This window comes from Oncorhynchus mykiss, chromosome 4, assembly GCF_057628025.1.
Source record: "Oncorhynchus mykiss isolate SJ-2025 chromosome 4, ASM5762802v1, whole genome shotgun sequence".
Classification (NCBI taxonomy): domain Eukaryota; kingdom Metazoa; phylum Chordata; class Actinopteri; order Salmoniformes; family Salmonidae; genus Oncorhynchus; species Oncorhynchus mykiss.
In genome coordinates this window covers 32,953,257-32,967,300 of record NC_143025.1, presented here as the reverse complement: position 1 = coordinate 32,967,300, position 14,044 = coordinate 32,953,257, and the positions used below count along the sequence as shown (strand labels likewise).

The window sequence follows — 14,044 nt, the reverse complement described above, 5'->3', positions numbered from 1 at the left end:
ATAAACAACAAAGGGAGCCTTGAATAATTAAACAATTAATAAACTACCACATGTTAACTAAAGTGATTGAATTCCAGAATGCATTTGACTGTTTGTAATATTGGCTGTACTAGAGACTTAAAAATGTAAAATACAATAAATATTATTAGCTAAATTGTACTGGAAATAATAAAAAACAATATGCTTTACTAGACTACAGGTGATTTTGTTTGTGGGTACATTGAAGAGAGAAGATTCAAGTTAATGTCACGTTTATTAGACTATTGCTATACCATCACGTTCTTAAAACAACTCCAGCACAAGAAGAGAGAAACAAGGAACAGAGAAACAAGGAACAGACAAACAGAAACATAACATTTAACAAAAATATGGCTTATGCAGAGGGTGTGCAGTTGGTTCGATAAAGATGGAATTAAGGTTTTATTATAGGCTAAGAGCAGTGAATATGTGCTGAAGATATTTATTTAAAAAAAGCTCATGTTTGAGTCCTAGAATAGTAACTGCTGAGCTGATGTTCAAAAGTTATTGTCAGTTGTATGAAATAATAGCAGATACATTTAGTGAAAAGAAAGTAAAAATAAACAACAAAATAATCTGAAAATAGCTAAATTGGTTCGGAGCTTGCAAACGGCAGCCATCCAGTACGGCGCCATCTTAACAGTTATTTGTCACATATTTCATAAACAACAGTGAGGGGTCCTTTTCCAACAATGTAGAGTTAAAAAAATGTAATAGTGACACAAGGAATAAATACATAGTGAATAACAAATAATAATAACGAGTAAAAATAGCATTGATATATGAATGCAGCTGCCACTGCATTGAAGCTACAGGATGCAGTTTATAATAGTGCATTACAGTTAGGTAAATCTGCCTTTAGCTATTTTGCACCTTGCAAATGGTCTACATTCCACAAGCACCTTTACTTGCTTATATACAGTATTTTGTAGGTTAAATATATATGTTAACTATGTTTTGTAACTTTCCCCAGGTTGTTTCTGTAAATGAGAATGTATTCTCAGTCAACTCACCTGGTAAAATAAGGGATACAATTTGTATTTTCGGTATTTATTTATTATTGTTCTATCATTATAGCATATGGTATGGTATGGTATAGTAGCAGCAGTATAGAATAGTAGTAAAAGTACAGGAGTATACTATTGGTAATTGTACAGTAGTAGGCTGGTACCATACAGTGCATTCAGAAAGCATTCATACCCGTCAACTTATTTCACATTTTGTTGTGTTACAGCCTGAATTCTAAATGGATTAAATATGTTTTTTTAACCCGTCTACACACAATAACCCATAATGTCAAAGTGAAAACCTTCACAGCGATTACAGCTGTGAATCTTTCTTGGTAAGTCTCTAAGAGCTTTGCACACCTGGATTGGTCAACATTTGCACATTATTCTTTAAAAAAATCTTCAAGCTCTTCAAGACTTGCCATAGATTTTCAAAACGATTTAAGTCCAAACTATAACTCGGCCACTCAGGAAAATTCAATGGAACATTCAAAGCAACTCCAGTGTTTCGCCTTTGTGTTTTAGGTTATTGTCCTAAAACACAAGGCCTCGTGGTGAAATCCCTGAGCGGTTTCCAACTGTGTTAGGAAGGACGCCTGTATTTTTGTGTCATGCCCTGATCTGTTACACCTGTCTTGGTGATTTGACTCCATCCACCTCCAGGTGTCTCCTGTTTTGCCCATTAGTCCCCGGTGTGTATTTATCCCTGTGTTTCCTGTCTCTCTGTTTCAGTTCGTCTTGTTTTGCCAAGTCAACTAGCATTTCTCCTAGCTCCTATTTTTCCCAGTCTCAGTTTTTTTGCAGCCCTCCTGGTTTTGACCCTTGCCTGTCCTGACGCCGAATCCGCATGCCTGACCATTCGGCCTTTTCTGACCTCGAGCCTGCCTATCTGTAACGGCCGTTGTTGGTGGAAGAAGAAGAGGGACCAATGTGCAGCGTGGTATGTGTCCATATCTTTTAATAAAGAACTTGAACACTGAACAAAAACAATAAACCGACAACCGAAAACAGTTCTGGCTGGTGCAGACACACAACAGAAAACAGTAAACAATCACCCACGAAACACAATAGAAAACAGGCTACCTAAATATGGTTCTCAATCAGGGACAACGATTGACAGCTGCCTCTGATTGAGAACCATACCAGGCCAAACACAGAAATAGCAAATCATAGAAAAACAAACATAGACAACCCACCCAACTCACGCCCTGACCATACTAAAACAAAGACATAACAAAAGAACCAAGGTCAGAACGTGACACTATCCCCTGGCACTGTTTGGACTCTGACCTGGTTTATGAATTCTTGCCTGTCCCCAACCTGCCTTTTGCCTACCCCTTTTGGTGTAGTAAATATTGGAGCTCAACCATCTGCGTCTGGCCTTGTGCCCTTATATCTTTGTAGTGACTGTGTGAATTGATGCACCATCCAAAGTTTCATTAATAACTTCACCATGCTCAAAGGATATTCAATATCTGCTTTTTTTATTATGACCAATAGGTGACCTTCTTTGCGAGGCATCAGCTTGGGGATTTGAACTTGTAACCTTTCGGTTACTAGTCCAACCCTCCAAACACTAGGCTACCCTGCCACCCTATTGACTCAAGACATTTCAGCTTTTCATGTTTAATTAATTTGATAACATTTCAAAAAACATAAATCCACTTTGACAATATGGGGTATTGTTTGTAGGCCTGGGACACAAAATATACATTTAATACATTTTAAATTCACGCTGTAACAACAAAATGTGGACAAAGTCAAGGGGTGTGAATACTTTCTGAAGGCACTGTATATTGTTGTATTTAGTGAGAATGTGATAGGATTCTTATGACAGCAGATGTAGAGTAAACATATAATGCCAGAAGCAGCATCATTACGAAGAGAGAGAGAGAGAGAGAGAACTTGTCACCGTTTCGATGGAAACAAACATTGCTTTGGGCCTCTCTGTAAACAGTAGCTATCCAGCTGCTATTTCGAGTGAAGGAGCTCAACCTTGTCACAATAATTCCTTAAAAGAGGAACAGTTTAATGTCAACAATAATTGATCCATCTGCCTGCCTCATGAAAACCCTTCCAATCCATTGAGAAATCGTTTCTCCCGCTCTCTGTACCAGGGAAGTGTAATACACAATACAAACCAATTAGCTGAGGATGCAGCCTAAGACGTAGCATTAACCCACTACTATAGACTGCTCTCTGCGGTGCATATTCATCTTTTTACAAAGAGGGGTCAAACCTTTCCTCTTCTCTTTGTAATTTCCGGATAAATAATTGTTCCTGCTGACAAATTTGCATGGGACATGTTATAATCTGAGTCCCAAATGGCACTCAATGGGCCCTGGTCAAAATGACTGCACTAAATAGGGAATAGAGCATCATTTGGGACACATCCATAGATTGACAGAGGTATCCTACGTCTCATCAGACGCCCACTGTGAAGTTGATCCCTCTCAGTAGTGGATCCCTCTCTCTGATTAGGAGAAGCATGTCCAATTTACTGTCAATGGAAATGTAATTATCTCACTGTACTACCGCTCCTCACCTCTCCTCCTCTTCCCATCGCAATGAGACACTTGACAACTTAACACAAAAAGATAAAGCCAATTACTTTGCCAGGAGCACAGTGTTAGCTCCTAATTGGCTAAGATTATACATTTGAAGAGGACCAATTAGAGTGTGCCTTGCCCTCACCTTTTAAGTAGAAAAAGTAATTTACTCTAATGGAGCTCAGTGCCAAGGTGTATGTGGAAGTGTTTTCCACCTCAGTAACGAACAGAGTCAGATGGTCAAGACCTGAGGCCTCACGCTAACCTAGTACTGCATGAACCCTGTGTAGAAGTGAAGACTGTACTTCATTTATCTCAGTCAGCTGATCCTGCAGTCTTTCTCTTGCGTATTGAATAAAATAATACTATTTTCTTTGTGTTCCATATGTGATTGTATTTCCAATGTTTGCTTATGTAATTTCTCAATAACAACATGAAAAACATTGCATGGGCCTATAATATATGCAGTTGCAAAGCTGGTTGTAATCAAAATCTAAAGCAGGAATCTTTGAGTTTTCTTTTTCAAATGGTGCTTATTATATATATATATATATTGCATTTGACTGCCTTTAAAGCTTTGATCTAAGGCACACAGAGACATACTCCCCTTAATGAATGAGATGCACTTTTAAGTTACTTGTCATTTCCGAAAGTACTTAAAATAAACAATCATATTAATCAATTACTCTTTCCAGTCTGCCACTTCTCTTCCCGTAGTTCAATTGCACAACATGAGAGGCGTGCTCATACAGTAGATGAAAATAGAATGAGAAGTTTACAGAAATCGGTGGTAGGTATTTAATTGGAGTTTGTGTGCGTCTGTGTGTATGGCTCGGAATCTACCAGTAAAATGACTTGCGAAATGCTTTGACATGTTATAAGATTTGAATAGTGGAGGATTTAAATATTCATAAGTATTCTGCAGTGTCACTCTTTGATCTGTTGGGCTGATTAACGATTTGGTTTGTTATAGAAAATAACACTAAACAGATGAGGGAAAGCCGGCCCACTGTAACTGCAAATTGTCTCACAGATTGAGGAGTAAATTATACATTTTAAAGTGAAAGGGTAAACAGTTAATTTGAAAGAAGAAAATACAATATTGTATTTAATAAGTCTAATGAGACAAGTAGACAGAGAAAGACTTCAAACAAACACTGAAATCTAGTGATAAAAAGTCTAGCATCTCCATATGAGAACGACATCACATCCCCAAATAACTTTCATCATTTATTGTGATGATTAGGAATGGGGAGGCTCTCTTTGTCTCTTCTTGATGCCATTTTAGAAAATGAAGTACAAGGACTGGCAACATGAGTATGTGTACGATGTAGGTACAGAACTAAAGCATCAGGGACTGCCAGCCCAGTCCACAAGTTGGACTGAACCACCCCTCATCTCTGTCTACACATCAACCTTAATTCTTGTCCCCTATACCCTAATACACATTGCTACAAAGACTCTGTCAGCTTGATCAAGATTATTTAAAACAGGTTTAACTGAAGGATAAGCAGCCTCCTCTCTTTCCTTGTTCTCACAGCCAGTCAACCTTAGGTGATATATCTAAAGCAAGGTAGGATAGATACACTGCCCTTGTCAATTCCAGTCTAAACATATCTGCTATGGAATGTCTTGTATATGTGCTATGCAGCGCATAAACAAGACACCTAAGACCAAGATGCCCAACAGATAGAAAGTGTCCAGGCAGTTCAGGTTGGAAACCAATTGATATGGTAATGATTTTGGCAGAATCAAGACCAACATATAGTGCATTCAGAAAGCATTCAGACACCTTGACTTTTTCCAAATGGTGTCACGTTACAGCCTTATTCTAAAATGTATGAAATAAAAATGTTCCTCATCAATCTACACACAATACCCCTTCATGACAAAACGAAAACAGCGTTTTTGAATTTTATGCACATTTGTTCAAATTAAAAACTGAAAACCTTATCCACATAAGAATTCAGACCCTTTACTCAGCACTTTGTTAAAGCACCTTTGGCAAAGATTACAGAGTCGAGTCTTCTTTGGTGTGACGCTACAAGCTTGGCATACATGTTTTTGGGGAGTTTCTCCCATTCGTCTCTGCAGATCCTCTCAAGCTCTGTCATGTTGGATGGGAAGCATTGCGATTACAGCTGTGAATCTTTCTTGGTAAGTCTCTAAGAGCTTTGCACACCTGGATTGGTCAACATTTGCACATTATTCTTTAAAAAAATCTTCAAGCTCTGTCGTCGGTTGTTGATAATTGCTTGACAGCCATTTTCAAGACTTGCCATAGATTTTCAAAACGATTTAAGTCAAAACTATAACTCGGCCACTCAGGAAAATTCAATGGAACATTTTTAAGAATGATGGAGACCACTGTATTCTTGGGGACCTTCAATGCTGCAGAAATGTTTTTGTACCCTTCCCCAGATCTGTGCCTCGACACAATCCTGTCTCAGAGCTACAGATAATTAATTCAACCCCAGGGCTTGGTTTTTGCTCTGACACGCACTGTCAACTGTGGGACCTTATATAGACAGCTGTGTGCCTTTCCAAATCATACTATTTAATGAAGCTGCCAGTTGAGAACTTGTGAGACATCTGTTTCTCAAACTAGACACTCTATGTACCTGTCCTCTTGCTCAGTTGTGCACCTGTTCCTCCCACTCCTCTTTCTATTCTGATTAGAGCTAGTCTGCGATGTTCTGTGAAGGGAGTAGTATACAGCGTTGTACGAGATCTTCAGTTTCTTTCTCATATGGAATAGCCTTAATTTCTCAGAACAAGAATAGACTGACGAGATTCATAAGAAAGGTCTTTGTTTCTGGCCAGTTTGAGCCTGTAATCGAACCCCACAAATGCTGATTCTCCAGATACTCATCTAGTCTAAAGAAGGCCAGTTTTATTGCTTCTTTAATCAGAACAACAGTTTTCAGTTGTGCTAACATAATTGCAAAATGTTTTTCTAATGATCAATTAGCCTTTTAAAATTATAAACTTGGATTAGCTAACCACCAGTACCATTGGAACACAGGAGTGATGGTTGCTGATAATGGGCCTCTGTACGTCCATGTAGATATTCCATTAAAAATCCCATATGTTTCCAGCTACAATAGTCATTTACAACCTTAACAATGTCTAGACTGTATTTTTGATCAATGTGATGTTATTTTAATGGACAAATTGTTTTGCTTTTCTTTCAAAAACAAGGACATTTCTAAGTGACCCCAAACTTTTGAACGGTAGGGTACATGGGCAGGAAGAGTGTAGTATTGGACTTTGCTCTACAGTATGTATAATACTGAATTCCTTAACAGGAGAATAGTAGAACTGGTATTAGGCCCAGTAGAAATGGCTTTAAAATTATGTGGGCCTAGTCCTATATCTTTAGTTTTAAATTCACAAATGAAACCTTTGAGTTAATCATGTATTGATGTTATTTAAAGATTAAAGTAAAGATTGACAGTAATTTGACACTTTTTGAAGTCCATGAGGCATTGGGAGGAGGGGTAACGTCAAGGTCACATAACACTATGTTATTTAAATGTGTCAGATGTGAAAATGAAGTTAAATGTATGGATGAATGAAAGATAAATATGTTTAACGTTTAATTATCTAGAGACAAAAATAAACTGCAAGATTTTAATTTCATTTAGTATTTATTTTGCTTCATGTTTTTAGAAACATCTTATTACAGGGGTCCAATATTCTAAGTTAACCAGGCAGATGATGTGTCATATTTTATCAGTCGATGTACTTTAATTTACTTTGAGCATGGCCTATTTCTTTGTTAGATAATAGTAATGTCGTCCCTAGTCGAATGGAATATTCAGCAGGAAGTGGACATTTTCGGAATATTTTTGGTCCAATAATTACATTAAGTACGATATTAGCTTCATATGAATGTTTAAACATCCCATCCTATTTAAATGTCATTATTAGCATGCTGAGAACAGAATAAATGTGTCCAGTGCATCACCTGATGCTTCAGCGAATCCACCCCAGCTGAATGTAAAAGGCTTGTAAAATGCTTACTTAATTAATTAGGGTTGCACTGTGCTTACAATACAATGCTTTCTTCATCTTATAAATATTCTAAATGTAGATTGGTTGGAAAACAAATACGAGACACGGCTCTGGAGCTTGTTTCTGTGTGACATGAATGTTTCATTAGATTGTGAATGTCGAAAAGTCATTCCAATTTCTCCCCTCGCTCTAAGCAGCACCAAACCCACACAGACTCGCATCACATTCATCCCACCGCTAATTGCTCCCTAAAGGGTTCCGCATGCTTCGGTTCGGCTGGGGCCTAACCGAGCTCGGCTAGGTGAACCGAACAAGTGTGCTCGCATACTCCCTTAAATGTGCTACACATAGGATTTATTTGTCTTTTTGCATTGTAATTTCAGAAAATGTTCATGATATAGCTGGTGCTCAGAGGTGCAACTTACACTGGGGACGGGGGGGACATGTTCCCCCCACATTCTGAAATTGCATTTTTGTCCACCCCAGTTTTATCATAGAAATATGATACAAAACGAGCCAACGGTGTGCTTTAGGACCATGCGGATGCTGTTTGGAGTGTTTATCCGACTGGATATTAAAAAAAAGTAATAATAATTATGTCCCCCCCACTTCTAAAACCAAAGTTTCGCCGCTGCTAGCGCTAATAGTGGAATAATAGTGTTTCACAGTTACTTACCCACCAGTGTTGTGATTGGCTGTGATATACCCCTATTGATTTCTCCTGATGGAGATGCATCTGTTGTCAAAAGATATTCTGACTTTGTGGCTGTATTATCTAGTCAACAGAAAACAAACAAACAAATTTCCTGGTTGCTAAACTTCTACACTGTTCGCTTAACTTCAGTTTATGTGAGAAAACAAGCGCTGAATAGCGTAGAGAATCATTGTACTATCTAAATCGCTGTGAGACATATTTTCAGTAACAAAAAATACAGTTTTTACAGCTGTTTGAAACTTGTGAAATCATTTAGAATTTTAGCAACCAGGAAATGATAGAGCAATGTCCACTAGATAATACAGCCACAAAGTCGGCACAGCTTTCCCGAATAGCACAGCCAATCACAACACCGTGAAACACTATCATTCCACTATTAGCGCCAAATATATTATGGACATTTTCTGAAATTCAAAAAAATCCTAAGTCTGGCACCTTTAAAATATCTTTGCTTGAATAATGTCCATCTTGAGATGCTGTAACCAGTATACACTACCTCAAAATAGTCTAAATTAAACCACGATTATTCAATAAATCTCTCATTAATTTAGATGTTGCAGAGATCTCAGTCAAGCAATTTTATGTAACTAATGTAACAATTTGGTGTGTATTTCTCAACTGAGAAAAAATGCATGAAAACAAGTTGTCTATTGTTGAATGACAACAAACACAAAAGTGCCGATATGTAACTTTTTAGCCGCCAGGAAATTGGGGCGGCAGGTAGCTTAGTGGATAGAGCATTGAACTAGGAACCGAAAGTTTGCAAGATCAAATCCCCAAGCTGACAATGTACAAAATCTGCTGTTCTGCCCCTGAACAAGGCAGTTAACCCACTGTTCCTAGGCCGTCATTGAAAATAAGAATTTGTTCTTAACTGACTTCCCTAGTTAAATAAAAAATGGCAGAGTGAATCCCTCCTGTTAACCAATGACTGACAAAGGGGCATAAACTTTGGTTTCTGAAATTCAGCCTGCCTCAAGAAAAAAGGATATGTGCATGAACAGCCAAAAAAACTAAAATGAATAAAAAATTCACAAACTGTTTCGGATGGGAAGCATTGCGGACACCTTGAGTCATCTGATGCTGACTGTATAATGAGACGCGTGTGATGATTTAGACCACTAAACTGTCCTCTTTCTCACTCTTCACCACTAAGCGTAGAGCCCAAATGGCACCCTATTTCCTATGAAGTGCACGACTTTTGATCAGCTCTGGTCAAAAGTAGTGCACTACAACAGGAATAGTGTGCCATGCAGAACACAGCCTAAATGTCCTCCTACAGTACCCTCTTCACTCTTCACTAGACTAGAGGGCTGTTGACCTTTCTATTGCCCTTAAATACCATAGACCAACAGCTTTTTCTCCAAGTAACTCCATGTTGATGGCCAGAAAGCTGTTGGTGTCTAAACTATTGCATTTGCGGTCTGTGGGGTGGTGAGTGGGTAGGTTGGGGGATGAGGAGGGTAAGGAGGGAGGTTGGAGGAGTGAGGAGGTGTTTGACAGTGGGTCAGTGATGATGTGTCTTCTAAAGTTGTTGTCTGTGGCTGACAGCTGAGCTACGTCCCAAATAGCACCTTAGTCCCTATATAGTGTATAGGGCACCATAGGGCTCCGGTCAAAAAGTAATTCAGTATACAGGAAATAAGGTGCTATTTGGGACTTAGCCCTGATGTACTGAGCCATGAATTGCCTGTCTTAACATTTTCTCCCAGCGTACCGACCAATGTTTCAGATTGTTGTGGCATGTTGTAAGAGACAGAGACACCTACTCGCTTTTCCGCCACCGCCTGGTCTTGATCAATGAAGACGATTCTTCCAGCGACAGCAGCAGGCAGAAAAAAGGCCTTATTGACATGTGCTGTCTGTGGCCTGGGTGGGTCGATGGCGACCGGTCAAGCCTCGTCTGACTGAGCAAACCCCCTAAACATCTCAGCCGTGACCATGTGACCATGGGATTCATTGATTGTAGAAACGACAATTATTGGGGAAGGTGTCAATCCGTGTTTATTTTTCCTCCCAAGGGAGTCGGATAGGTGGAAGGGGCGAGGGACGGAGTGGGAGTGAGAGCGAAACTTGAGACTTGAGTCAAGCGGAGGGAACTTTTTTGGTTGTTGCAACAATTAATATTCGCTCTTCTGATGCAAATATGAATTACCCAAAGAGTAACATTGAATTAATAACTGGATAATTTAGACATGGTAGTCTATGTGTGTCTTGTGTTGTCTTACCACTACTATAACTGGACCTATGTAACACGCATATCATTTCCTTTCAGTCTACATTTTAATCTACATGATGCACAAGACAGCTCAACCAAGCGTAATGGTGTAGATCTTGCCTGGGTGACCCAACCTCTAAAATGAGCCCCCCTCACCCTCGGCCTGTCTTGTCAATATCGTCCCTTCAGAGTGCAGGAACCCCTGACAGGTCTGATCTAGTCATTGTGCCTTTTAAATATCTCTCCACACTAATCAGAATGACTCTCTGTTAAATAAACCATGAAAAAAGCTTTTCCACTAACGGTGCACTGGAGTGGAAGGAAGTCATCTAGCAGCCTGTAACGCTACACGATTAATCAACAGAGTGGATTCTGTTAACCACTAAAATACCTTTCTTTCTATACACCCTGTACAAATAGTCACTGCACTTCAATTAAATTAAGTAGCAATAACATCTATTTTTTTTATTTTTTATTAAGCATTTGTTATGTTCTCGTTCTGCTAAGAGTTAGAGGATGGTGGGGGTCTACTGAAGATGCTGTAAAGGCCCAGAAGAGACTCCTGCCAGGGATAATCAGAATATGTGCTAGCTACGCCAGGCTATAGATAGCGTGGGTGGTACTGAGAATGGTGAGATGTTGGCACCCATTGGTCTAGGTCCATTTAACAGGCTCTCTGGTCTACGAGTCCACTCAGTAATTCAATGTAGCATTAAATGGGTTGAATCCTCACTTAGTGGCTGGGGAGAGAGTGTTAACCATAGCAATATCTCTGTTGGTTAACAGTGTGGTAGACCTGTGGTTGAGCAGTTTTGTAGGTTGCATTGAAGTGGCTGCATTTGTAGGTTGCATTGCAGTGGTGGCAGGTAGCCTAGTGGTTAGAATGATGGGCCAGTAACCGAAAGGTTTCTAGTTTGAATACCCGAGCCGACAAGGTGAAAAATCTGTTGTTGTGCCCTTGAGCAAGGCACTTAACCCTAATTTGCTTCATGGCTGACCCTGTAAAACAACACATTTCACTGAACTTATCCTGTCCATTTTTGGGTGATGGACGATAAAATAATTCCAATAAGAAGAGATTTTAGAGTAAGTGACAAAATTATGGTGATCATGATTGGAACACATGATTAATACATGACAATGTACATTTTGCGAAAATTATTTGCCATTTATGTTTCACATAAGTTGCCTACATGCTATGAGAAATATAAAATAAACTCGGCCTTCTATTTCTGGTCAGTGTGTGAAAACTGTATTGATTTAGTCATCTCCCCCTTTTCATGCTGAATGATGTAAAGACTATGTCACTCCCCATTGCCTTTCCCAGAGACCATGTTCCATCAATCCATCCAGCCATTTATCCATCCCCACGGCCAAATGACAGATGCCATATATTTCACCTTCTCAGCCAAAGTGGGCCAGGAAGTGGAATGAGTTGGAGGGAGGGGGAGAGGAAAGTGACACATCTGAAGGTGACAGTTTTTTACACCTGGGAATAATGGTTTTGATAGGTGTCCTACGTGTTTCTCTGCTGTGAAAAGAGACCCAAAATGTGCAATAATAGACACAATTAGCTCACACTGCAAAAAGACCCAGGGCCGTATCACAAGCCGGGACGAATCCCAACTCTGAGGCTACCTCCAGGGAGGTGACAGCAAGACAGTCCATACTACCGTCTCTAGGTCCACCATGCTTCGACACATCAAGGATACAATTACTGGACCCCAAAGCTTGTGTGTCTGGTCTTGTCCCAACATGCGTACTCACAGCTTTGTCGGGAATTGGAAAGGTGCTTCAATTTTTCCATGTTGGTATCCCATAGGATATCGCCTACACTTCACACTACAACTAGAGTACAAAGAACAAGACAAGAATATTCTCTATTCCCCATGATATATCTTCCCTATGACAGATGGTGGTAAGAACACAAATGACCAGCTTTGCAAATATAGAAATAATTTCCCCCTTTGAAATCCTTGTCTTCCTACTTTAACCTGTTAGAGCTCTAGGGGCGCTATTTCATTTTTGGATAAAAAACGTTCCCGTTTTAAGCGCGATATTTTGTCACGAAAAGATGCTCGACTATGCATATTCTTGACAGTTTTGGAAAGAAAACACTCTGAAGTTTCAGAATCTGCAAAGATTTTGTCTGTAAGTGCCCCAGAACTCATTCTACAGGCGAAACCAAGATGATGCATCACCCAGGAATTAGCAGAATTTCTGAAGCTCTGTTTTCCATTCTCTCCTTATATGGCTGTGATTGCGCAACGAATGAGCCTACACTTTCTGTCGTTCGCCCAAGGTCTTAGCAGCATTGTGACGTATTTGTAGGCATATCATTGGAAGATTGACCATAAGAGACTACATTTTCCAAGTGTCCGCCTGGTGTCCTGCGTCGAATTCGGTGCGCAATTGCCAGCTGCTTCTACTTTACCATTTGATTCAGGGGAGAAAGCATGTGTCCAAGAACGATGTATCAATGAAGAGATATGTGAAAAACACCTTGATGATTGATTCTAAACAACGTTTGCCATGTTTTCAGTCGATATTATGGAGTTAATTTGGAAAAAAGTTTGCGTTTTGAGGACTGAATTTATGGATTTTTTTTGGTAGCCAAATGTGATGTATAAAACGGAGCTATTTCTAATACACAAGGAATCTTTTTGGAAAAACTGAGCATCTGCTATCTAACTGAGAGTATCCTCATTGAAAACATCAGAAGTTCTTCAAAGGTAAATGATTTTATTTGAAGGCTTTTATGTTTTTGTTAATGTTGCGTGCTGGATGCTAACGCTAATGCTAACGCTAAATGCTAACACGAAATGCTAACTCTAGCTAGCTACTTTTACACAAATTATTGTTTTCCTATGGTTGAGAAGCATATTTTGAAAATCTGAGATGACAGTGTTGTTTACAAAAGGCTAAGCTTGAGAGATGGCATATTTATTTCATTTCATTTGCGATTTTCATAAATAGTTAACGTTGTGTTATGCTAATGAGCTTGCTGATAGATTTACACAATCCTGGATACAGGGGTTTTTTCATAGCTAAACGTGACGCAGAAAACGGAGCGATTTGTCCTAAACAAATAATCTTTCAGGAAAAACTGAACATTTGCTATCTGAGAGTCTCCTCATTGAAAACATCTGAAGTTCTTCAAAGGTAAATTATTTTTTTGAATGCTTTTCTGTTTTTTTGTGTAAATGTTGCCAGCTGAATGCTAATGCTAAATGCTACGTTAGCCATCAATACTGTTACACAAATGCTTGTTTTGCAATGGTTGAGAAGCATATTTTGAAAATCTGAGATGACAGTGTTGTTAACAAAAGGCTAAGCTTGAGAGCTAGCATATTTATTTCATTTCATTTGCGATTTTCATGAATAGTTAACGTTGCGTTATGGTAATGAGCTTGAGTCTGTATTCACGAACCCGGATCCGGGATGGGGAGATCAGAAAGGTTAAACCTGACTGAATGTACATATGTGAGTCGTCTTAAAAAATACATCAGAGATAACATCA

The 14,044-nt window shown here is 39.1% G+C and overlaps 1 long non-coding RNA gene across 1 annotated transcript; it reads left to right on the top strand.

Annotated features, from left to right (window-relative positions):
* The first annotated feature begins 12,545 nt into the window (after positions 1-12,545).
* LOC149983990 (uncharacterized) lies at positions 12,546-13,687 on the top strand. The gene is made up of 2 exons (XR_016495536.1): positions 12,546-13,256; positions 13,625-13,687. It is a non-coding gene; the product is annotated as an uncharacterized LOC149983990 (long non-coding RNA).
* The last annotated feature ends 357 nt before the right edge of the window (positions 13,688-14,044 follow it).